At 36.8% G+C, this 24,962-nt stretch overlaps 1 long non-coding RNA gene across 3 annotated transcripts; it reads right to left on the bottom strand.

Moving 5' to 3' along the window:
• Positions 1-12,718: 12,718 nt before the first annotated feature.
• LOC113034318 (uncharacterized) lies at positions 12,719-15,827 on the bottom strand. Of its 3 annotated transcripts, none has more exons than XR_003274149.1 (4): positions 15,518-15,827; positions 14,752-14,817; positions 13,701-14,401; positions 12,719-13,411 (listed from the first exon to the last, which is right to left on the bottom strand). It is a non-coding gene; the product is annotated as an uncharacterized LOC113034318 (long non-coding RNA). The 3 variants fall into 3 exon arrangements; XR_003274148.1 differs by lacking the exon at positions 15,518-15,827 and having other exon boundaries at positions 13,701-13,793; positions 14,246-14,401; positions 14,752-15,511; XR_003274147.1 differs by lacking the exon at positions 15,518-15,827 and having other exon boundaries at positions 14,752-15,511.
• Between the last annotated feature and the right edge of the window lie 9,135 nt (positions 15,828-24,962).

Here is a 24,962-nt window from a genome sequence, read left to right as displayed (position 1 = left end):
TTCAGTAATTTCAAGTAAACATTATTTTTTTAGAGGGATTTATATGATGAAAGCAATCGTGGTCATTTTGACCACAATATAGAACAATTGAAATCAAGACACAAAAAACAACTTAGCAGCCCGGAGACAGAATCTCTCCAGCATGTCCTGGGTCTGCCCCGGGTCTTGTTCCCTAAAGGTCATGCACCAAACACCTCACCTAGGAGGCTTGCTGGAAGCATCCTGGGCAGACACCTGTTCCACCTCAGCTGGCTCCTTATAGTGGGAAGGAGTAGTGGCTGTATTGTGAGCCCCTTTTAAGGGACCACTCTTCTTCTAGGATAGAGCCCAGACATCCTTTGGAGCAGAGGCGGAGCCAGACATTTGAAACACCTTAGCCCTAAAGGGTGGTATGTATGTGGGATTTTTTTTTTTTTTTTTTTTTTTTTTTTGGGGGGGGGAGATTAATTGGCTCTGTTTTGACTTTTGTTCAAAAAAGAATGACTTCATAAAGGGAAAAATATATATCACATGTGCAGGACACCTGAAACTAGTTTTTTAATTAAGCAGCAAGGAAGAACAAGGTCAGGGCTGTATCAGGACACGAGGACTAAACCCCAATTCAACCAGACCCAGAACTGATCCAGAATTAAAACAGGACTACAACAGTTCAAAATCAGGACTACTTGGGATTTAACCAAGACAGAACCAGAATCAGAACTAGATGATAGTAGCACTAAAAATCATCATAGACCTGCACTACACTTATTTTTAATTCTACCAAAGTCCACTATTTAGATTGAGAAAAGTTTATATAATTATTTAGCCTTATTGTGCAAACAAGCCTGCATGACTTAATAAATATAGAATCTGAAAAATAGCAAACCTAAAAAGAAACACTAGGTACGAGATACATGAGTACCTATGATACGGTGATACTTTTGGTAAACAACCATTTGGCTAACATGTGTGTCTCACCTGCTCTTGTTCCACCTCTGTTCTGTCCTCATTCTCCTCTCTCTCCCTCTCTGTTCCTCTCTCTCCCTCTTTGTGCTGACAATCATCAAATATACAGATATTTACAAACTCTTCAGATCAAAACACAAACACTTTTTTAATTGTAACATCAAATCAGACTAAATGTTTATTTTTTTAGATTGATAAATATAAAAAACATATTTGTTAACTTTAAGAGTAAAGAGAGAAACTATCTGTATTTCTTAATTGCAAATGGCACCAAATTGTATTCAAACTTGAGCCACACTTATGGAGCTCCACGATTCTTTTCCTGGTGTTTTGGTTGACATCTCTTGATTTTCCCATGTTACAGAAACAGGCTCTGTGTTTTGCCTTATATGCATCCACAGCTGTGCCACCAATTTACTCACATGGACTCTACTAACCTATCAGAAGCTTCTTCAGCTCAGAATGGAATCCTCTGGAGTTTTCTTATTAATTAACAATAAACTTAGTGTATATGTACTCCTAAATTTGATGAAAGTGATAATAAATAGACAGATCTCTCTCTCTTTATTCTGACATTTAACTAATTCAAAATATATTTCAATATTTATCTAAAGCAAAAGTTTACTCTAAATTGATGTTGTACAGTAAAAATGTTTTATGTTTTCTCCCTAAAGTGTATGTAAATATCTGGTTACAAATGTGAATATCCTGCTGTGTACTGAAATCCCTCTTGTTTTGCATAGAAATATACTGAACAACATACAAAGCATAATATATAAAATAACATTTACCTGAGTTTTTTCTTTGAAAGAACCCTTTAATGTCCATTCTTATATTTCAGTACATAACTGAAACCGATTTAGTCGGGGAGGGTAAGAACTGAAAATGTGAAATAAACACACATAAGCTAAGACTCTCTAAAAAAAAAATAGCATTTGTTCGGCTTTTCATTTCGCCATTTGTTGATTCACTCAAGGAGCAAGTAACGTAATATTGATCAAGTGATCAGTTTGATATCAATCTTTCGTGATGCACCGTCATATTTACATTATGGTACGAATGATTTGCTTTGGTACCTGGTCAAACTTAAGCTCTCCTTAGTATGGCTGGCTCCGTTTCTCCAACAGCGCACTCACAGGCAGCAGCTGCCCCGCCCCCTCGCTCAGTCGCTTAGTGCCTGAGCTCGGATCATACCAATATCAGGGGGGATTCACACACAGTCGTAAATTCCCACAGTCTGCACTATGTGCTTCGAATATTGCTTGCACTTTTTGTTTTATACAGTTGTCAGCCAGGCATCTAACTATGAAAAAATTACACTCCAAAAGACCCCGGGCTTCTGACAAAACAACCCGGGCTTAAGCCCAGTAAGCCACCCCCACGCTCCGCCCCTGCTTTGGAGGAAACTCATTTCTGCTGCTTGTGGTTTAACATTTTTTGGTCATTACCTACAGCTCATAACCATACGTTTGGGTAACAACATAGATTAATTTCTATAAATTGACAGCTTTACTTTCATACCCAGCTGTCTATCAGTCTAGCACTCTACTTTCCCCTCACTTGTGAACAAGAACCTGAGATACTGGAAGTGCTTCACTTGGGGAGCACTCATCCCTGACCCGGAGTGGACACTTCACTCTTTTCCAGCCTGAGAACCGTGGCCTCAGAATTGGAAGTGCTAATTCTCATTCCAGCTGCTTCATGCTCAGCTGCAAACCACCCCACTGCAAGCTGGAGGTCATGGCTCAATGAAGTCAAGAGAACCACATCATTTGCAAAAAGCAGGAGACGAGATGCTGAGTCCGACATCCTCCATCCCTTGGCTACAGCTAGAAATTCTGTCCATAAAAGTTTTGAAAAGAATCTTAATATAAGGGATAATGGACAGCCCTGACAGAGACCAGGAGAGGTCAAGGTTTTCACTTAACCAACTAAAATCAGCTAAAGCTGAACACACACAACAATCACTTATAGCATAGGCATTTGCCTTATGCTATGCTTAGGGCATGCTGGCTGTGCTACCTTCTTGTCTGCGTTTTGGGAGGAAGAATAACACCTTTTTTTGAGTAGATTGTCTAGCCGAGTGTTGGACAGTCACATCAGCTGGTGCAGTTTTCTTCACTTTCAGGAGAGTCATTGCTTCTTGGACTGGGCCCTGAAATGTAGCTGTATCAGCTCTCCTTTTCATCTGTGACCTGACCAGTTCTCCCCGAGACTCCATGTCTTGGGGAGATACAGTGATGTCTCCAATTTTCCAGTCTAGGAAGTTTCGCATCCAGATGATGAATGCCATAATTTTGTTCTTTAATGTGACAGAAACCTTAATTGACGGCAAAAGTCAACTGAATAAAGTGCTTCACTTGTTAAAATTGCATTTCTATTATTTCTATTTTTTTTAATCACTAATCAAAGCAGAAACAGAAAACCACAATGTGACATCATTAGGAATAAACTGACAATTTCATAAAAATAAAAAAAAACACCTGTGCAATCTGACTAAAATATACATCTGGGATCTCTGCGAACCCTAGGCAGTTGTTGTGGAGATTCAGCTATATAAGGAAATGAGCAATGAACATAGCATAACCACAACAGTCTCATTCCCAGGGCTTCAAATCCTGTCATTTTGTCAAAGCTGCTAGCATCTAAAAAATATGCATAAGATGTCCTTTGGTGTCTGTGCTGTAATGCACCTGGTTTATGCAATAGTGAGATGGGTCTGCCTCTCAGCTCATCTCTTATGGATGCTTGTAGAGGACCCCTCGAGTAGCATGGTGAAAATTGATTTTCAATTTGCAAGTGTTACAACGGGACAATTTTTATCCAAACCATAATATTTTACCTTATCCAAGTAGTTTTTAGTGCCTAAACCTAACCATTAAAGTAAGAGCAAAACAGGCTTGTAATCATCATTCATGTAAGCAAGAAGCAAGAGAAAATGAAACAAATCAGCCAGTAAAAACCAAGGACACAAAGTTAAAAAAAAAAACAAATAAACTCCCAAACCACAGTTTGCTGGCTGATAAAGCTCTAACTGTGTTGTTCTTTAAAAGAGATTATCTTTTGGTGTCTAGTAATGCCAAGGCTGGTGCATGAAGACACACTGGTTAATCTCTGAGATGTGGCATTTGACAACAATTGGAGTATTCGATGCCCTGGGATTGGAACATGTTGTGGTAACATGTGAATCCATGTACAGTGGGGCAAAAAAGTATTTAGTCAGCCACCGATTGTGCAAGTTCCCCCACCTAAAATGATGACAGAGGTCAGTAATTTGCACCAGAGGTACACTTCAGCTGTGAGAGACAGAATGTGAAAAAAAAATCCATGAATTCACATGGTAGGATTTGTAAAGAATTTATTCGTAAATCAGGGTGGAAAATAAGTATTTGGTCACCTCAAACAAGGAAGATCTCTGGCTCTCACAGACCTGTAACGTCTTCTGTAAGAAGCTTTTCTGTCCCCCACTCGTTACCTGTATGAATGGCACCTGTTTGAACTCATCATGTGTATAAAAGACACCTGTCCACAGCCTCAAACAGTCAGACTCCAAACTCCGCCATGGCCAAGACCAAAGAGCTTTCGAAGGACACCAGGAAAAGTATTGTAGACCTGCACCAGACTGGGAAGAGTGAATCTACAATAGGCAAGCAGCTTGGTGTGAAAAAATCAACTGTGGGAGCAATCATCAGAAAATGGAAGACATACAAGACCACTGATAATCTCCCTCGATCTGGGGCTCCACGCAAGATCTCATCCCGTGGGGTCAAAATGATCATGAGAACGGTGAGCAAAGATCCCAGAACCACACGGGGGGACCTGGTGAATGACCTGCAGAGAGCTGGGACCAAAGTAACAAAGGTCGCCATCAGTAACACACTACAACGGCAGGGAATCAAATCCCGCAGTGCCAGACGTGTTCCGCTGCTGAAGCCAGTGCATGTCCAGGCCCGTCTGAAGTTTGCCAGAGAGCACATGGATGATACAGCAGAGGATTGGGAGAATGTCATGTGGTCAGATGAAACCAAAGTAGAACTTTTTGGTATAAACTCAACTCGTCGTGTTTGGAGGAAGAAGAATACTGAGTTGCATCCCAAGAACACCATACCTACTGTGAAGCATGGGGGTGGAAACATCATGCTATGGGGCTGTTTTTCTGCCAAGGGGATAGGACGACTGATCCGTGTTAAGGACAGAATGAATGGGGCCATGTATCGTGAGATTTTGAGCCAAAACCTCCTTCCATCCGTGAGAACTTTGAAGATGAAACGAGGCTGGGTCTTCCAACATGACAATGATCCAAAACACACCGCCCGGGCAACAAAGGAGTGGCTCCGTAAGAAGCATTTGAAAGTCCTGGAGTGGCCTAGCCAGTCTCCAGACCTCAACCCCATAGAAAATCTGTGGCGGGAGTTGAAAGTCCGTGTTGCTCGGCGACAGCCCCAAAACATCACTGCTCTCGAGAAGATCTGCATGGAGGAATGGGCCAAAATACCAGCTACTGTGTGTGCAAACCTGGTAAAGACCTATAGTAAACGTTTGACCTCTGTTATTGCCAACAAAGGTTATGTTACAAAGTATTGAGTTGTATTTTTGTTATTGACCAAATACTTATTTTCCACCCTGATTTACAAATAAATTCTTTACAAATCCTACCATGTGGATTCATGGATTTTTTTTTCACATTCTGTCTCTCACAGTTGAAGTGTACCTCTGGTGCAAATTACTGACCATCATTTTAGGTGGGGGAACTTGCACAATCGGTGGCTGACTAAATACTTTTTTGCCCCACTGTAAATGCCACCCTCACCTTGCCTGGTTCAAAAATAAACCTACAAACAGTCCAGCATGTAATCTGCATATGGTTACTTTTCAGACTTAAAATCAGCTGCTGAGATCAAAAATGTGAAGCACAATTTTAGTAAAGGCCTGCTATTTTGATATATTTCCTTGTTATCTATATAATTCCTATTTCTGACACTTTCTGACATATATTGTCTTATCCATATACTTAATAATTTAGTTTGATGCCCGTATTCTCTAATAGGAAGAGGAGTGGAGGATGAGATGAAGCTTTACTGAAATATCCCAATTGGTAAATTTGATTTTAAGATTTTCAGAATTAAAGCCGAATCCTTATAATCACACACTTCACAGTCAACTGCAGAGCACTTGAGCAGTCGCAGGAATAATAGCAAAACCGTAGAGAATTATAAGTGATTTGAAAGACAATCACGAGCATTGGAATTTTGAATAAAATAAGCCTGCAATTGATGGAGAATGCCTAATGACTCTTTAAGTGTCAAGCGCTTGAGAATCGACGGTAATGATGCAAAGCAATTGTCAGCACTCTATTTTTTACCTCCTCAGACTGCAATCCTTTGTTCACTGCACATCACTCTTGTTATTCTGTTTTCTCTCTCTTCTATATAAAGAAAGTGCTGCCTTGTTTTTCATTTCTTTTGTTGTTTTTTTGTGTTAATTTGGTTAGGAAATGTGGTTTTGTTGTTTCCCAGAAACGTAATAAACGGCTCATCAAAAATAGTGCAAACTGAATTTAAACTGTGGTTGAAAAAAATTGGGGAGTTTTTATAATGTCCTGTATTTGCTTTTTGGCTTTTTGAAGGTGTTCTCAGTTTGCATATTTGAAACTGAAATGAGTTTTTCTTTCTTTGCAGATTGCAGTATTTCTGACATCTCATCTCTCCTTTTTGTATTTGGAACAGAACAACAAGCTTCATCTTCTGGCTGTTGTTGGAGCTGTAGTCCCTTGAGGTTCTTCTGTAATTCAGCATCATGCTTCTCCAGCTACTGCTTCAACACAATGATTTCTTTCCTTTGCAGTCTTTACACATAAAAGAAGTTGTGCTGGTGGAGAAAAAGTGAGTGCAGATATGACCGTCTTAGGCATTGTATCAACACAGTTTGTTGTTCCACATGTAACAACCCACCATGGGTGTTGTACATTATACAATTAAATGACCTATATACTTTAAGTAGAGATCATAGGGACAGATACTATTTATAAATCAGGGGACGTTCAATAGTTTTGCAGTAAATACTGCATACAGAAAGAAGCGAAAGGTCTAATTTACCAGAGGCTGATGGTAAACAAGACTATAGCCCTCCAAGCTCCTCTATGGATTATGAGCTTTGCTCTGTCAGTAGACTGGAGCACACTGAGTGTCAGAATTATGCAGCTGAGAGTATGTTGGTAGCAAACACATCATGGTTTAAACTAAACAGATCTGTCAGGTTTATCATGAATATATACATGCACACAGGCCACACAATCACACACCTGTGTAAAAGAAAATGCACACAGAATAATACACACTGATGAGTTTTGATGGAGTTTCTAATTATTGGTTTTACTTTGGTTGACAAAAAGAAATAAATAAATGGCACAGATGTGAAATAAAACAGTGATGCTAAATTTAGGGATATTTTGAGGTTCTTTGATGCATTTGCAGGTTACAGTTTGGGCAAAAATGATGATTTACTGGCCTTAAATTGTCAAGAGGGTTCAGACCATTAGATGTCAGATGAGTGGCACAGGTCCATAACACTCAGTGCGTGTGAGGTGCATAAAGGTGAAACCCTGACTCTGCTCTTTCCGAGCTCCTGCTTAATATTTCAAATACTGCAACCAGCACAGGACAGTGGGTTGGCCTGACAGCTGAGTGCAGGACCCTGAGCTCTGACTTGAGCAATGACTGACACCCCTGAGATGCCTGCTGTAGCATGCCCAAGCAGCCCTGGGCAGATCGATCACTGCTTTAGGTACAGTGCTGCCACGGAACTTTTAACAAATACAGATGGGAGGAGATGGATACTTCCCAATACTTACTATTTACATGATAAATTGTTTTCCTGGCAGCATTTTTCTTCATTTTCTTTTTTTATATATACATTATTGTGATATTCTGTACTCCTGGACACCAGTGTATGCACCGAGAATGGCAATGGACAGCATTTATAGGTCTTTGTAAAATTTCCTGTGAGAAGTTCCACCACCAAATGTTAAATATTAGGAAGAGGAGCACTATCAGGTTGTGCTCACAAACAGAGCCTTAAAAGATTAGAAGGTTTTATGTTGTAACAAACTAACAAGCCAGAAAAGTATCTACAATAGAGAAGACTAATGTTAGACACAAAAGACTCACTGAGATTGAAGCAACAGCCTTATTTACTGAGTTGTATGTTCTGTGACACAATCAGAGTTTGTTGCTACATGTAATTAAATTTAAAAAAAAAATCAAACTGTTCAGGTCTTGGCACTGAGTTTTCCTCTGGGTGGATATCGAGTATTTCAGTGGGTATTTCAAGCTAATTTTTGTCTTTTGGCACTAAAACAAATGACTTACTAGGTATGTTATAGGACATGTTTTTAGAGTTTTAAAAAAACTAAAAAGCATTAACTTTAAAATATGCTTAAATTCACTAAACCTTTCACTAGCCCTATTTAACAATCATACATCATACATTTATTAAATTATGGGATAATAATTATTCATTTGCCACCCTGTGCTGTGCTCCAGGTTTCAGTCCAAACATTTCATGTCAGTTGACGAAATGACTCAAAAATAGCACTAAGGTGTAAATGAGCTATGTGTATGAGCTGTAACACACTGTATTTTTTTTCTGCATTTCACACAGTTCATGCTGATTCATGGTCCATCACCCCTCAAGTCAACAGGAATAAGCAGAGAAGAAAGATGGATGGGTGGTTGGAGAGATGGCTGGAAAGATATAATCTGTAAAAAAAAAAATATGACCGAAAAGCTTAACAAGTAAACACGCTTAGATTAAGTTTTTTTTTTTAAATTTAAATATATTTTTATGTGCACATTATTGATCCAAACTTTCAATGCCTATTCAGCATGTCTCTTATATTTTAAACTCTATAATTTAATAAGCTGGATCAGTTCACATTGTTGCTGTTTAAATGCACTCCCTTTTCATATTCGCTGTCTATGCAGCTTATATTTGCACGTCTCCATCTTCATAATCATATAGAGGCAAAGACAAATGTGATAACTATATTTATTCAGTGCTACATTAGTACATTTTGTTCTTGAATTGAGCTTCCTTGAGGATTAAAAGTTGTTGAATTTCCTTTAGATTAGACATCAGAGTGCTGATGCATCATTTCACTATTCTCCTTAGGAACAACAAGTTGTGACCGGTTCTTCAGTAAATTGATGTTGATTATGTTTGACTATCTGCTTCATCTGTTTTGGCTTAAAGAAATAGGTATATGAAGTCCAGAGTCTCAGGATTCATTTGCTGTGGAATTACATATGTCCTCAACAGAACCTAGAGATCTCAGTGTGCCATTTCTAATACAAAAAAACTGGTTTATAGTATGCTATCTAAACAAAGGCCAAATGGTTTCAGCGGGGACGAGTGCTGCAGTGCGCTACGCTGTGACATAATGACATTTGATGCTAAATTTCAGGGCTGAAGACAACTCCCTGCTGTTCAAGCTCATTCTGGTTTGATTTATTGACAGACCTGTGTTAAATTGTAAGTTAGATCATACACAGCAATGTATCACCCCCTACAACTTTCAAGGTCAAAAGTCAGAAAAGTCCAGTGCTATCAGATCAATACAGTATCTGATTTCCCACGAGGGGATGAGCTTACACTTTCACAATTAATTTAGTTGGCTCAGACCACGTGGCGAGTTATGACCTCACTGTTCAGCATTGGAAAAAAAGGAAGTTAAGTAAATACTCTTAAATGAATCCTGTGAACAAAAACTATAACAATATGACAAACTGAAAAAACAAGTTGTCAGTTAGAGTGAACATTTCTAACCTACTGTATATATGTTACTAATTTTCATATTCAGAGCAGAAGGAAAAGAGACCAAGAAGAGTAATAATTTATTCTCCAGCTTGCAAGGGCAGATTCCTGACTTGAAGCAGTGGCACTGAGCATTTTACAACAGAAACCTTCAAGCTATGTTTTGTCTCAGTCCTCAAGGGAAAACAATGTAAACCCTAAGGCAACAACTCATGCATAAACAAGTGATAATAAATGATGTACTATTCATGAATGATTAAACAATAAACAGAATTGAAGGTGAAAGCAAATCGAACAGTATTTAAAAAAAAAAGTAAAAGTAGAGCCAGCTGTGCTGCTGGTCCTGTGCCTGACCTAAATGAACACATTTTTTTCTAAATATAAGAAAAAAACACTTATGCTGTAAGTATTTTTTTAATGTATAGGTACCTTTGTAGCAGTTAAAAAGGGGGTGGCAAAAAAAACAAGTATATTTTAAAATTAAATGTATACATTCATTTGTTTGTAGGTGTAATACTGTCTAAGTGCAGTATGATTTTTATATAGACATTTCTAATTAGAATATAACTTGGGAGTTATAAATTAGCGTATTGACTGCTTACTGTTTAATAAGGAACATACTGCTTCTACTTTTCTCTTGATACAATTTATAGCTTGAAGCATCTTATTAGTGTACTGACCAATAATGTGTGATTGTCAGTTGACCCGTAAATCCACTTCTGACCATTATATTTAAAAACACCTAATTAAGGTTTTACTTTCAGTTAGTCAGTGAATGGAAAATGCATTTAACTGAGGAAATGTAATCGGATAGAAACAGTAGGTTGTGTAAAAACTTCAATGGGTCTTAAATGACAATCACTGGTTGGGGTTGGGAGGGTTACTTGTCTGTATTGAAATGTCTCCCCTCTCTATCTCTCTCCTGCTGATTTGACAGAGTCCATTTGGATTAGATGTAGTGGTGCAGAAAGAATTAATCTTTGGTGAAAATACTTAGATTGATAATTTTTTTTTTTTTTTATAATAATTTAGATTGATAATTACAGGTTGTCACTGTTCACCCTGTTCATTCAAGTGACTGGTGTAATCGGTTGGAGGGAAACCAACTGTGCTACATCCACTCAGCCAGAACAGACGTTATAAAATACAAAGGTGTACCATCAGAAGGAGATCTAATCTTTCATTAGAGCTAAAAGACGTCAGTTAAATATCTTTTGACTAAATCCCTCATATTTTCAGCAAAATTGTTCAGGCCTGATGCGTACACATCATTGAAATAATATTGCAACTCTGCTACTTTAGACAGCAAAATCTCCAGTGTTAAATTAACACTGGAGAGTGTCTATATGGGTCCACACCTCTAAGTGTTAAATACAACACTGTTGAGTGTTAAATTAACACTTTTGACAGTGTTATATGTTTAAAAGTAACCTAGTCAGTTTTGAAGATTAACAATGGCTAACACTGAGCAGTGCTGATTTTCTAACACTGGAGATACACTCAAAAAAATGAAACGTTGACTTTAATTAAAATTATTTTGTCAACAGGTTCCACGAAATTGAATTATGTTAGTTTAAAGCAAAAATCTTTAGTTCATCTAATTAAAAAAACTACTTAAGATTAACAAGACATATTTAAGACTAACTAAATCAAGTTATGTTGTATGAACAAAGATGATATATTTTCAGGTTAGATAGTTTAGATTAGTTACTTCAACACATTTCTTATTTGTGGCAGTAAAATGTTAAATTTAAGTTAGATTAATTCAAATATTATATTTTCAGCCACCTTGTGCTTTATTAATTAGTTTTACATAAATCTATTTTGTCAACAGGTTCCACACAAATGAATTAAGTACATCCAACTTATTTTTTAAAATTTCTTTTATTGCCAACACATTCAGTGAGCATTTGTGTAAACCCAGTCCAAAATAAAACACAACAGCTCATTAGGGTTAGTAATTAACAGTATGTAGACAGATGCAACATCAAGACTTTAAATTAAATGTCTGTATCTACCAGAAATAGAAGAGAGAAAAAAAAACGCATTGAAGATCACATAACACATTGATAAGATGACACTTGAGTTATGCACATGTGATGCTAGTAAGGTCTGTGAGTGTTTTTTTCTTTTAGTGTCTAAAATGGATAGCAAAGTTGCTATTTGCAATGATTGCTTAGGGTCAGTCCAGTAACACAATGCCAATGAAGTGCTTTCCTTTAACAATGCAAAGTGAAGTGTCCACCTCAACAGCCACAATTTAAAAAAAAATTTATGTAACAACAACAACAACAATAACAACAACAATAATAATCATAATAATAATAAATAGTCCACTGATATTAGCAATCAAAGAAAATTACATCATCCCAAATAAAACTTTAACAAAACATGCCAACATTATGGTCTAACAATAAAACAGCTTGTCAGCGTTCAGTTTTTTTGCAACAGCACAGCAGTAACCATTTAACACTTGCCACTGTCAACATTTATTTTACTAGTGTTTGGGCAAAAAACTTCAGATGTAAACATTTTAACATGGAAACAATTGTTCGTCTTTAAAAGTCCACAAAATATACATTCATCCTGCATTCCCAACTTGGATGATCTGATATCCTCGTGTTGGTGTTGTTCCCAGACCATCATGAAAATGTTGTCACATTGTTGTGACGTTATTCTTTTGCGCGCCAAGCCATTCGTGCATTTATGAAATTCCAATGTTGCAAGGACAATATCAATTCTGCTTACTGTTTATTAAAGGGTTACGGTTAGGGTTAGGGTCAGTTGATCGGCGGACAGAGGCGGTTTCACGCAGCTTAAGTACAGTTTTTTGTTTTACGCCAGTTTTTCCCGAAGTCGCAAAAGTATGACGTCACAACATTCTGATTGGTCACTTGCAATGTTGATCCTGGAACAACATTTAGTATGATGATCTGGGAACAACACCAACACGACGATATCAGATCAACCTCCTAACTTACCCTTATTTTTAGTATGTATTGCAATTACCTTTACAATGCACACAATGTAACACAAACTGAATATGAACATATTTCCACCTCATAACAATATGCCTTGAACGCTAATATACACACCACCCTTCAACATTTCTGGTGCAGTATCATCTCTCAATTAAATCCTTTAAATCTCAATACTTTTGATTGTCTCTTACTAGCCCCCCACAACAGTAAAATCTCTCAAATTGTAGTAGTTTACAAACTTTTCAAAATGTTCTAAATTTCTCTTAAATGTAATTTTCCCGTTATCTGTCATTTACAAATTACCATTTTATTCCCATTCAGCCTCCGAAAAACTTCTGTCCATCTGACAGAACATTCATCATCCAAATTAAAGGTTGGCTTATTCATTCAGTGTATTCTTGAGCAACTGTACCTTGGTCAAGAGTATGCTGACATACAGATGAAGGAAGAGCTTCTGAAGTACTTCAAAGAAAGCTTTCAGTCTTGAGGTTAACTGAGATTCAGTGCATATATCCCACCCATTAAGAGTGCACATGCAGAGGCCAGGTCTTCCAGGTCATGCAGGACACACTAGATGGTTATACCCACATCGGCTGGAGGAGTGCTGGCATCAGCTCTTTCGATGGTAAAGATAGCAAGGGTAATTTGTTCCAGCTCCCTCTGAACAGCTGTAGCTTAGACACAAAAACATAGAAAAATGGCATCCAGTTTTAAAAAAAGAAAGAAAAAGGGCCAAAGCTACCCTTTAATGACGTAAACACAATATTAGGAACATGCACCCCAGTGTGCCACTATTTCAGACTACAGATTCAACGATAAATATAAATAGTTTGGGTATACAAGAAGATTTCCCAAAACATTTAAACAGGTTCCATGCAAATTACAACAACAACAACATGCAACAACATTAGTTATTCAAAATTTGGTTTAATACAGATAAAAAACTAAACTAAAATTACCAACCAATTATTCTTTGAAGAGGATGCTTGGGTCTTCATTCAGGTAAAAAGGTAGTGCCCTGAGGACACACTCCCTCCCCTTTTCAATACTTTCCTTCTGTAGAGAGTGGCAGAGATACAGGAAGAGAAAACAGATATACTTTAGGATGACAGAAACTCACATTATACGCAAAATGAATGACATATCCACTGCACAGATAGACATGTACACAAGACCAACTAATCATCACATGGACATGAATAGTTAACCTGTTGGGCAGGGTTTCCACCACATTATATATGTCCATAATGGAGGTAAAGACAAACTAATACATCATCTTTTTTGCATTCAAAACATAACATAAAAACATTCACTTCTGGTTTAACCTAAATCAAGGGATCAGATTTTACATATGTTTAGGTAATTTAAATTTTCCAACGTTTTGAGTACCAAACTTTGTCTTGCTTAATATAAATGTAAGTGCACTGTGCAGCTACCATACACTAGCTGTTTAAATTTGAAAATGATCTTATTAGCCATAATATTTTGCTACCAACAGAATAACGCACCTGTGTGGCTGGGGCCAAAGTTTGTCTAATTTTCTTCCCTGCAACGCCTCCTTTTTTCTTGAAGACTTTTATGAGCTGGTCAGTGTATTGGTCAAGTTGTGTAAAAAGCCTTGGAACATGTGCAGCAGTAGTAATCCTCACATATTCTGCTTCCACCTGAAAATATGTCAACAAACACAACATACTGTACTGTAAATATACATACTATATGTACACATATACAAACTAAAACTAATGTAGTAAGACCTCATTAAAGCTATAATTTTAACACAAACATTTACACAAAATGCTAATGGAGCCATTACAGCTTTTATTGTTATTTATCAAGTTCCAAAAAATATTGATCACAGCTGATCTGAAAAGAATTTCATGCCTCAGGCCCTTGAACTGCAACCTTTACCATAGTTCAGATGTGGAGAAGAAATAACAGGGGCATGGGATGGGTCACAAAAGAAAACTTAACTTATAAAACAGTTTTGTTTTTAAAAGTATAACAGTTCACATACCACATACAAGCTCAGCAATACCACATACACCACATCAGTATAGGAGGGAGCAGGTAAAGGCAGGATCTGAGATTTATAAAGTAAAACAAGAAATTCATTACTTAATTTCAAGAAGCAAATTATTGTTTGAATTACAACTAAATAAAATACTACTCAGAAGAAAAGCAAGAGATTGACACTGCCATGTGCTAACTTTCTATAGAAGCAATTATCACCAGGTCTGTCGACCTCCATTGTCTGTCCACTCATATGTCTTGAATAATTTTATTAAAAAAATTAAGTGTGTACTTTCACAAACTGTAATTTATAACTACATTGATATGTATAACTCCGCTAGGAAACATGCTGTATTTACAGACCATTTTTACATAATACAGATTACTGATAGAGCAGAACAATGGTGTCACAGTGGCTTTCGCCCTTGACTTTTTGGATTTTAAATGTCACTTTATGCTATCCTTGCTATCCTATTCGATATTTCCGACTCTCGGATTACAGAAAAGGAATCCCAAGAAAGCAAATGGAAAAATAACCCCTTGAAAGAATAACCCCATGAACCCCTGTAGCTAATCCCTTAATAAAACAAAAAACAATAAAAATGTTTCTTACACAGTCCACAAAATAAGCATGTCCAGGACCCAGTAAAACTAATGTAAAACAAGCGCACGCAAACGATATAACATGTCTTGTAAGACAAACGCAAAATATAACCATGCTGGACATATAGATACTACACAACATAGTCAAAGAAAAAAAGTGGTCTTACCTCTCAAAGAAACAGCAGCTTGGCGCCAAAACAGCCTTTTTCAGTTAAATTTGAAGTCTTGCGCATGAGCAGGCACAAGCCGTGAAACCTTCTTGTTCTGCGCGGTTTCATTACAACTGTTTTTGCATTACTGCCACCTTGTGGATATACAAGGTATATCGATCCTAATTGACTTAACTTAAATGTTATGCGATCAAGTAACACATTAGTATTATGTACGTTGAATAATAGACACAATTACGTAGACTTGATTAGAAAAACATATGTTAACTTAACAAAAACATATATTTTAAGTAAAATGAAAATAAATAATTAATATACACTGAACAATCCACCTCATTCATTTTTTTGAGTGTAGTAAAACTAGATGTTTTTTCACATTCATACCCAAGCCAAGACAAAGACTAATACTACAACATAAATCTATAGGTACCCATGCCGATACCACATACCTGCTACACCTAAAGTAGCCTAGTGAATGAATTCAAGTATTTTAACAAAAACGTATTGCACTAACTTTATGAAAATTATAGCCATTTCTTAAATATGTCTGTGAAGGTTCTCAGTCATCCAGGTCATCGTCATTTGCAAGCTCCTTTGACCATTTCATATATATTGTCTCCTATTTTTAGAACCATTTGGATTTTTAGGTTATGTTCAATCAATTTTTATAGCATTAAGCTGAACAGGTACAGAGAATATCATCTTGCACACTTTAGAATTATTTTCTTGCTACTTTTGTCAGCAGGTCATATCACCCAGTTTCACTGGCAGCCATATATGCCCATATGTAACTTGCCTCCATCATGTTTAAAAGATGTTATGGTGTGATTTAGTGCTTCTTCATAATTTTCTCATTCCATCATTCTGATACGAGTACCAAGTTACTCTTGGTTTCATCTGTCAAAACTTTTCTGTTCTGGTCTTCTTGCTCTTCATTGTGACCAATGGTTTGTATTTACATTTAAGCATATGTATCTTTACTTGCCTCTTGGACACTTGGACATTGATGCCTACCTCCTCATGAGTTTTCTTAACATGGGTAGATGTTCTTAAAGGGCAATTTAATAAAGGAAATAATTCTGTGATTATCCACTTTAGTTGTCTTCTGTGTATTTTTCAGGAGTCGCTCAACTGGCCAGTTCATTCTGTGAATAAACCAGACTGTTGATTTGTTACTCCTGAAGTTCCTGCCATCTCTTTGATAGGTTTATTTTTATTTTTATTTTTTTCTGGTTGATGGTAGCCTACTTTTCTTTACTTCACTGCCTCTTGGGATCTGAGAGTCCCAGTCAAAAGCTTCCAAACGCAAGTGTAACATATGGTGCAAACTCTGGACTTTTCATCATGAAATAATGAAGAAAAAAGCCTCACTAGGCCTCTGAGTTGCTTGTTAGTCATTTGTCAGATTAGTTTGTAGACAGTCTATGACCATGTTCAATCAATTTTCAATTTCAATCAATCGATAAAAAAAGTTTGTGTAATACTTACAAAATCATGAATAAAAGCTGACAGTGGATATACTTCAGTCACAGCTTTCTTTTTTATTGTTTGATTGGAAATCCACAGAAGTGTTGTCCAACAGCAAAAACATAAAAATTGTTTCATTGTCCAAATAATTTTGATCCAAACTGGAGAAAGCTGAAAAGCTGTCATGTTGGGGAGAGACGGGTTATCATTCAGTAGTTCTAAGGTGTTGTACTTGTGTGGGTGTCCTATCCTGTGTCAACCACTCTAGGTAAGTACCCATGATTTGCACTTCACACATTCGTGCTGTTAGCTACTTCCACTACATGGGTGGCATGGATTGTGTCAAGCCTGGTTGATGGACGTTTGCCTTTGTAATATTAACTAGTTTTTGATCTGTTGTATGTTGTGATTTCTCTTTCTCCCAGATTTCAAGTATTGTTTATCGTCAGCACTGGATGGGACTGGTCCATCCAGGGTATATTCCTTTACCGACCCGGATGGGTCTTCGGAGAACAAGACATTTGTTCTCTTGGGTATTGTTTCTCGTAGCCGCTTAGCTGTCAGAGCTGGAAGTCTTTGCTTGCTTAGCTTCCTCCTTCTGGGGTTCTTGGACCTTGACTTTCAACCTTCTCATTGCACTGGCTACATGTTGCATTATTAACCTAATACCAAGGGTCTTCAGGATTACTGTTGCAGTGGCTTCTATGATACTGGCAGTGGGAATAGTGAGTAGATCAGTGTTAACATCTGCCACATCTCTCTTAATGAGGGATTCACATTCAGGTGTGTATGGCAGTGGTCAGTGCCATGCCCTTTTCAAACTTAATAGCAGTTTCCATCTATTCATGTTAGAGCCCTGATCTACCATGTCAGTGTGGATGTTGGTCTTCTGCTCATCCTACATCTGTTGTATCTAACCTTTGTATTTGGAAACAGCTTTAAGCTGCTGAGGCGTGAGTGAGTGTGTGTCAGTGCTCATCAACAGAGTAAAAACTTTTCCCATTACAAGTTTAAGGTGTTACAAGACTTGTTAAGGCACCATTTTAACTGAGTGAATGTCATTAAAACTACATTTGTGGAACTAAATAATTTATCTGTACGTGAGTAAGAAACTGTTGCCAAGGTTAACTCCATACATACCTTGACAACAGCATAAGAAAAACAACTTCCAGCCAGGACAATGCTGGGAGCAATTGTATTTAAAAAAAAATGTTCAACAGCACTTTTGCTCAATGTCAAGCTGTCCTCCTGTCCACCATGTCTCTGTCTAAATGATCTGGTAAAGTACATGCTTTATTTTATATTAGTTTATGAAAGGGTGCTCAGCATTTGTTCTTTGACTGACAGATGCTTTATTTGTCTTTGTCCTTTGTCGCTCAGGCCAGCAGGTCCCTTATGAAAATGGACTGTGTGTGTGTGTGTGTGTGTGTGTGTGTGTGTGTGTGTGTGTGTGTGTGTGAGAGAGAGAGAGAGAGAGAGAGAGAGACAAAGAATTTGTAGTCACTGTAGTGACAGATAAGTCGATCTCTCTACTTGTTATAAGCTGCAATATCTTTTCTTGTCAGGTTTCAAAACGCCAGTCTGAGCTGTGAGTTTTAGTTAGTAGAAAGCTTGATTATACTGTGTAATACAGGTTATCAAGGAATTATAAGTGTTCATAAATAATAGTCTTCCATGTGACCTACACCCATCTGAGAGTTGGGGGGAGGGGGGGGGGGGTTGAGAAGGAGCCAATAAAACTATATTTTTTCACATTTACATGTGTCTTATCTTCAAATAACACATATTTCTACTGCATATAATAACAGTAAAAAAGTGTAATTGATATGCTTCAGATATAGACCATCTAGACCTATGGATTCCAGGCTACCACATTCATCATCAATACCATACCCATATGGAAAAGATATATATAAATCTTATAAAGTTTTTATCTGTCTGGTATGAAACTTGTATGAAAAGCATACAAGAGTGAAAACACATATAAGATCCCTTGAAAAATTATATAATGAAACTTGCGTGTTTTGTATACTTACTAAAAAAATATATGAAAGTAATGAGAAAGTGGCCACTTTCATGAGTAAATGATGTAAGCCTTATATGATTTATATATGATTTACTCATGAAAGTGGCCACTTTCATGAGTAAATCATATATGTTTTTACTATTTCTTTTCTATATGGGTAGGCTTCATGCCCATGGCATTGATGAGGCTTTCCTTCTTCTCTGGAGGTGATTTGCATTTAAAATCTCATTTTTATGAAGGTCAGGATAATTTATTTTTAGAGGGATAGACACTCTTTACATATTTGTTTAATGGAATATGAATCACTTCACACCTGAGAAATGAATAGATGCAGCGGTGACATTTCCAAGATCTGTTTTTGTTTTAGTATCATAATTTGGATTTGATAAATGACCCAGGCATTTAATGGAGTAAAAATAAGGTCAAAAACAACTTGAGCATCATTAACTATTTTCGCTGTTTGTCACATATGGTTTTCTTGATGATTAATGCCACTCAGTAATGAAGCTCAGGCTGAGTAATTTACATAGGCACTCTCCACAATGTAGCAACACTAAGTACCAGAACAACAACTTCACTTACTTGTTTTGTATTATACATTATCACGACACATCAGAGTAAATATATTTAACTTGTTATTGTAAGATTTATTTGCTCATGCTGTTAAGAATCATGCATAAGTATCCAGGTTGCTGATGTTTCATGCAAACACAATATAAACATTATACAGCTGATAATATTAGAGACAAGATTATTATAGTTAACTCACAGATGTTTTTGAATTATCTTCATTTTTCTCTCCTTTGTTACATCATTCTCAATTTCTGAGTGTTGCACATTTGCTTTATTGTTTTTCCTCTCTCCCTACCTGGGAAATACAGCAACTTTACCTTTAGCTGGCTAACACATTTTGGGACAAATTGCACAGCTGTGTCTTCAGTAATATTTGTTGAGCTGTTTGAAAAGTTTCTTTTGAAATTACCCCCCTCTTCAGAAAAGTTTCTCCCTTTATTTCACTCGTCTTCTTTGGCGCTACCTAGATACTGACCAGGCTATATCACGAATGCACTTTCAATTTACATTGTTACCATGGAGGCATGGGACAAGGGTGAAAAGTAAAAAGGGATGTATTGAGAGTGTACACAGGTCTTGGGATGTCATTATTTTTTTATTGAATTACTGTGCAAACGTCTCCTCTGGAAGCAACACCAGGCTGCAGCACATGACAAACTCATCAACTGACCTATAATATTTAATCACTTATAAACTGAACATGCTGGAATCCCATTCCAGAACATTCTGGTTCACTTTAATCTCCGGTGATATTTATTCTGATCTTCTGAAATCCTGCCCCTGACAAATACGCTTCATATTCTAACAATTACAAAAAACTAAAACTAACAATGAAACTAATAAAACCAAACTATCTACTGAATATTTTCAAACAGTGAAAAGCAAACAGAAATGGTTAAAACTGCTCTGGAAACTAACTGAAACAAAAAATAGTACAAAAATAAATAAAAATTAAACCTATGACAAAATGCATTGAAATCAGGATCTCGCAGTGGTAACACATCCAGACATTTTGATATTGGTGCTCTTTTAGCTATGACTTCAGATTTTTCCTCTACAGTGAGTAAAGAAGACACAGTTTGCATGCTTAAGTCTACCAGTGGCAACTGCATACACAGCCGCGTCCATATTTAGTTATTAAAAAGGCTATACCAATAGTGAATGTAAACCTGAGGGTCTGAAAGTCTGAAGTTCTCTTTGTTGCCTGACTCTATTAAATACCTGCATGCACAGCTTTAGGTGAGCAGCTCTCTCACTCCCCCAGCTGCACATTTGCAGGTGCAAACAGCAGTAGCACCATTAATGATTCAAACCATTAGATCAGTCAGTAAATCTGAGAACAGTGAACTGCGTAATGCACTTTGGTACACCTCAGAAAGGTGAGCTGTCACACAGTGTTGCACAAGTAAATCATTTGATACTCATTAGCTTTCCTCAGTTTTGTGTCCTGAACTCAATCACAGCCATTTATTCCACTTTTAGTAAGCGTGACCTGCACTAAAAAGTCAAAATTATTTCAAATTCTCTCAGTGTTTTCAGTAGTGATAACTACTGTTGGCATACATAATTACCATAACTGTATGTACGATACAACCTTTAACTCACAAATTATAGTAAGAGGTAGTGTGGTAACCATTAAATCACATGTTAATATTCAGCTTTTTCAGCTTTAGTTGCATAATAACACATAAATAGACATAACGACCACAGGCTATATTACACAACCATTATTTTATTTTCTTAGTTTGTACAGTCACTCATATATTGTGTTATTAATAGATTGAGACACTTGGCCTACTAATTTTCACTTTGTCTTTTCATGTTGTTATATTATTTTGAGTATTTAACAAATCAATAAATACATTTAGATCTTTAGGTAAATTAAAATATTATCAGAAATCAATATTCATGTGTGAATTTACTTATTTTCATCAGTCACAGCTTCAGCAGGGGATAACACATAGATCTTATGAGTCAGTAAAGTTTACTGATTAATGTTGCATTAGAGCTGTAACATTCTCAATGTGCTTAATGATTTGATGAACAAAGATATTAAGGTAAAAATGTCATTTAATTGACATAAAATGCCATTTGTAGAAAAGCTTGCAAGGTTTGTTCTTTGAAATGAAACGCTAACTGCGCTGACAGTGGGGAAAAAGCTATATAAACTGGGTTCATCAGGAGGTGGAGAAGAGGAAATAACGCAATAATACTGCCATTTTTGGAGGGCAGTGGGCTGGACACCATCAAAACCTGATGAAGTGATGAGGAAAACAAGTCTTCAGCGTACAGCATCGAGAGTAAATCAAAGCTTTGTAATGGTTAATGATCTCATCTCACTGAATGCCTCATGAAATTAATTTATACGGTTTAATCAGTCCACATTCTGCACTTCTCTCTGATTATAGTAGATTTACAAAGTTATTTCTTTCTTTGCAAAGTAAGACGAATAGCTCTGGGCTCTGCAATATTTTCTTCTTTCACCTTAATATTTATTGAAATTTTTAGCATGCCAACATGCACACACGTAACATTAATGCGAGATAAAATGCAGATGTGCAGTCATCTTTCTTTTGCTTTGTTCCTTCATATAATAATACATATAATGTATTCTCAGCATTAGAGCCAGACAATTACATTTCTAAAGACAGAATAATCTGTAAACCAATGAAATTAAATGGGATTGTAGTGGATTATGCAGGGAATAAAGAAGAGAGTAAAATGCATTATGTGCAGATTACAGTAAACCCCATAATCTGTTTGTCCTAAATGGGCTTTGTTCATTCGAAGCCACAATCCATCTGTCCCTCTGGGACACTGTTTCACTGATGCCATCTCCAGCTGTAATTATTTAGACAAATCTCACATTATGGTTTTTCTTTGCACCTTCTAAATATGCTCAAAGGCTTGAAGCGATTCTCTATGTATATCTGAGAGAAGAAAAAAAACATTTTCTGCTGTAGATTGAAAATAAAAGTCTGTAAGTTTACTGAGAATGTACAAACTTGATAAGGTAAAAAATAAATTTCCTCTGTAAGGTAAACATATATTGGCAGGCAGGGATTGTTCAGGATATACAGTGTGTGTGTGTGTGTGTGTTGTTTTTTTTTAAATATGTGTATGTTGTGTTTTAATATCTCCTGACTAACCACAAATTGGGTGTACAATGTTTACACGATGATTCTGTCATGACCTATATAGTGCATAAAACATTAATAATGTCTGGATTATGAAAATACAGCTGGAACAAGGTACATATTTTTCTCGAGCACACACAGTGCTTGATATCAGAGTTAGGAGACACAGACATATACTACATACAGTCAATCATGCATAGTGAAGTGGGAGGACCCAAATGTAGGACACATGGAACAGACTTGAACAAACGGCAAGTCTTTATTTTGTCTGATCAAAGTCCAACAGCGAAAATAAACAGGAATCCAAATCAGAGTGGGCAAACCAGTGGGGTGTATAACGAAGCCAGATTAATGGGTTTGCGATCTTAAAATCAGACTTTCCCGTGTCATGAAAATGTCTCTCTTTTTATCTGGCTCAGTCACCATGATACTTTATGCTGCACACATAACCAGGTCGGGAGAGGGTGATATTCTGACTTTCTGTTTAAAACTGGCTAGAGGTGCCAGGTTTTCGCTGATTATTGTATTTACAGCATGTTCTAAGTGGATTTTAGATGCTCTACAGGGGGAATGTGTTTTATATGTGAAATTTCCCCTCACTCCCAACCGACTGCACTGGCTGGCTGCCCCTCCCTGAGCTTAGTTCTGCTGAATGTTTCTTCAGGTTAAAAGGGAGTTTTTCCTTAACAGTGTTCCCAAATGCTTGCTCACAGGGGGCTGTGGGTTTGCTTTCCAATATTGCAGGGCCTTTATCTTACAATATAAAGCGTCTTGAGGTAACTGTTCTGAGTTTATGCTATATAATTTGAAATTAAATTGAATTGAAATGTGTTAAGCTATTCCTTACAAAACTACTAAATAAAGTGCTATGTTGTCTTGAGAATTTGTATGTATTCATTTGGTGATGGAGAAAATGTATATGTTGTTATACTTGAATGCAATCTGCTGCTAAGTCTCTTTTATACTGCTGTATTTACAGCTATTAGACCATGTAAAACAAAGAATACCTGTAGGCCAGAAAGGCAAGGACACAGCACGACATGACAAAGTAAAGAGGAAATACTGAAATTATATGTACAGAAAAAGTTTGTGTTTTCACTTTAGGGGAAGTGGAAACACAAGCACAACAAGATACAGGTGAGGATAATCAAGACAACAGCACAAGAGGCAGGAAGTAAAAACAAACAAAAGACATTTAACTAACAAAATAAAACAGGCAGTGAAAAACAGTAACTAAAAAAGCTAAAGCAGAGACATTGATGAATTAACAGGACAAAGAAACAAAGGAAACATGCAGTGAACTGATAAACTCTGATCACTAACGGAAACTGAAAAGAACAAAAACATGAAATACTAAGACAGATAGAAAACAAAAGCTACACTAAACAATGTAGAAAACAAAGAAACCATAAGACACAAACCAGTAGCTAAAAAAAAAAAAGAAACTAAACTTCAAAACCTCAAAATCACTGGGACACACCCAGAGGTCACAACACAATCACTCTATTTATTGCTGCATTCCAAATCACATTCCTTATAAATGGCATGGATTTAACTTACCATGACATGCATTCCTTCGGTGGTCTCTATTGTTATATCTCTTCTCTTTCTGTCATACATCAGCTGCCTTTATATTTTTGTTGTCATCCTTCACTTACAGAAGACTGCAGTGAGGAAGCTTAATGGCCCATGTGCACCAGCCCACATGGAGTGCATGATGTGAAATGTTTTAATACATAGACTTTATACACCTGCATTAGCCTTGTGCGACTATACTTTTGTACAAAAGCAAGAAAAAAAGTTGCTTTGTCATTTATACAGGGAAAAAAAATGTTTAAATATAAACTTTAACATAGTCATTGTATAGGCTGTATCAACTAAAGAATATGCTCTCATCACAATATGAAGTTTTAAATCATAGAATAAATTACATTATGTAGTTTTATTTTGAAATGGCTATGCTCTGATCAGGAAGTTGTTGTTTTTTAAGATAAGGACTGGAACTTATGTAGCATCTTTCTACTTAATTTGACAACTCAAGGTGCTCCAAATGCATCCCATTTTGAATGGTCTCCAACTGAATAGCTATGGTTAGTATACTGTAAATTCTTGCATTATTAATGCCGTCAGATAAACTGACCAGAATCAACACACTGTATCCATTTATTCATTTTCTTTACCAGTTATCCAATGAAGGGTGGCAGCAGGGCCCATGTAGCTTTCATAAGGCGTGAGGCAG

This window comes from Astatotilapia calliptera, chromosome 12 (assembly GCF_900246225.1).
Source record: "Astatotilapia calliptera chromosome 12, fAstCal1.2, whole genome shotgun sequence".
Classification (NCBI taxonomy): domain Eukaryota; kingdom Metazoa; phylum Chordata; class Actinopteri; order Cichliformes; family Cichlidae; genus Astatotilapia; species Astatotilapia calliptera.
The sequence above is the reverse complement of the archived record's forward strand: the minus strand, read 5'-3'. Positions and strand labels throughout refer to the sequence as shown.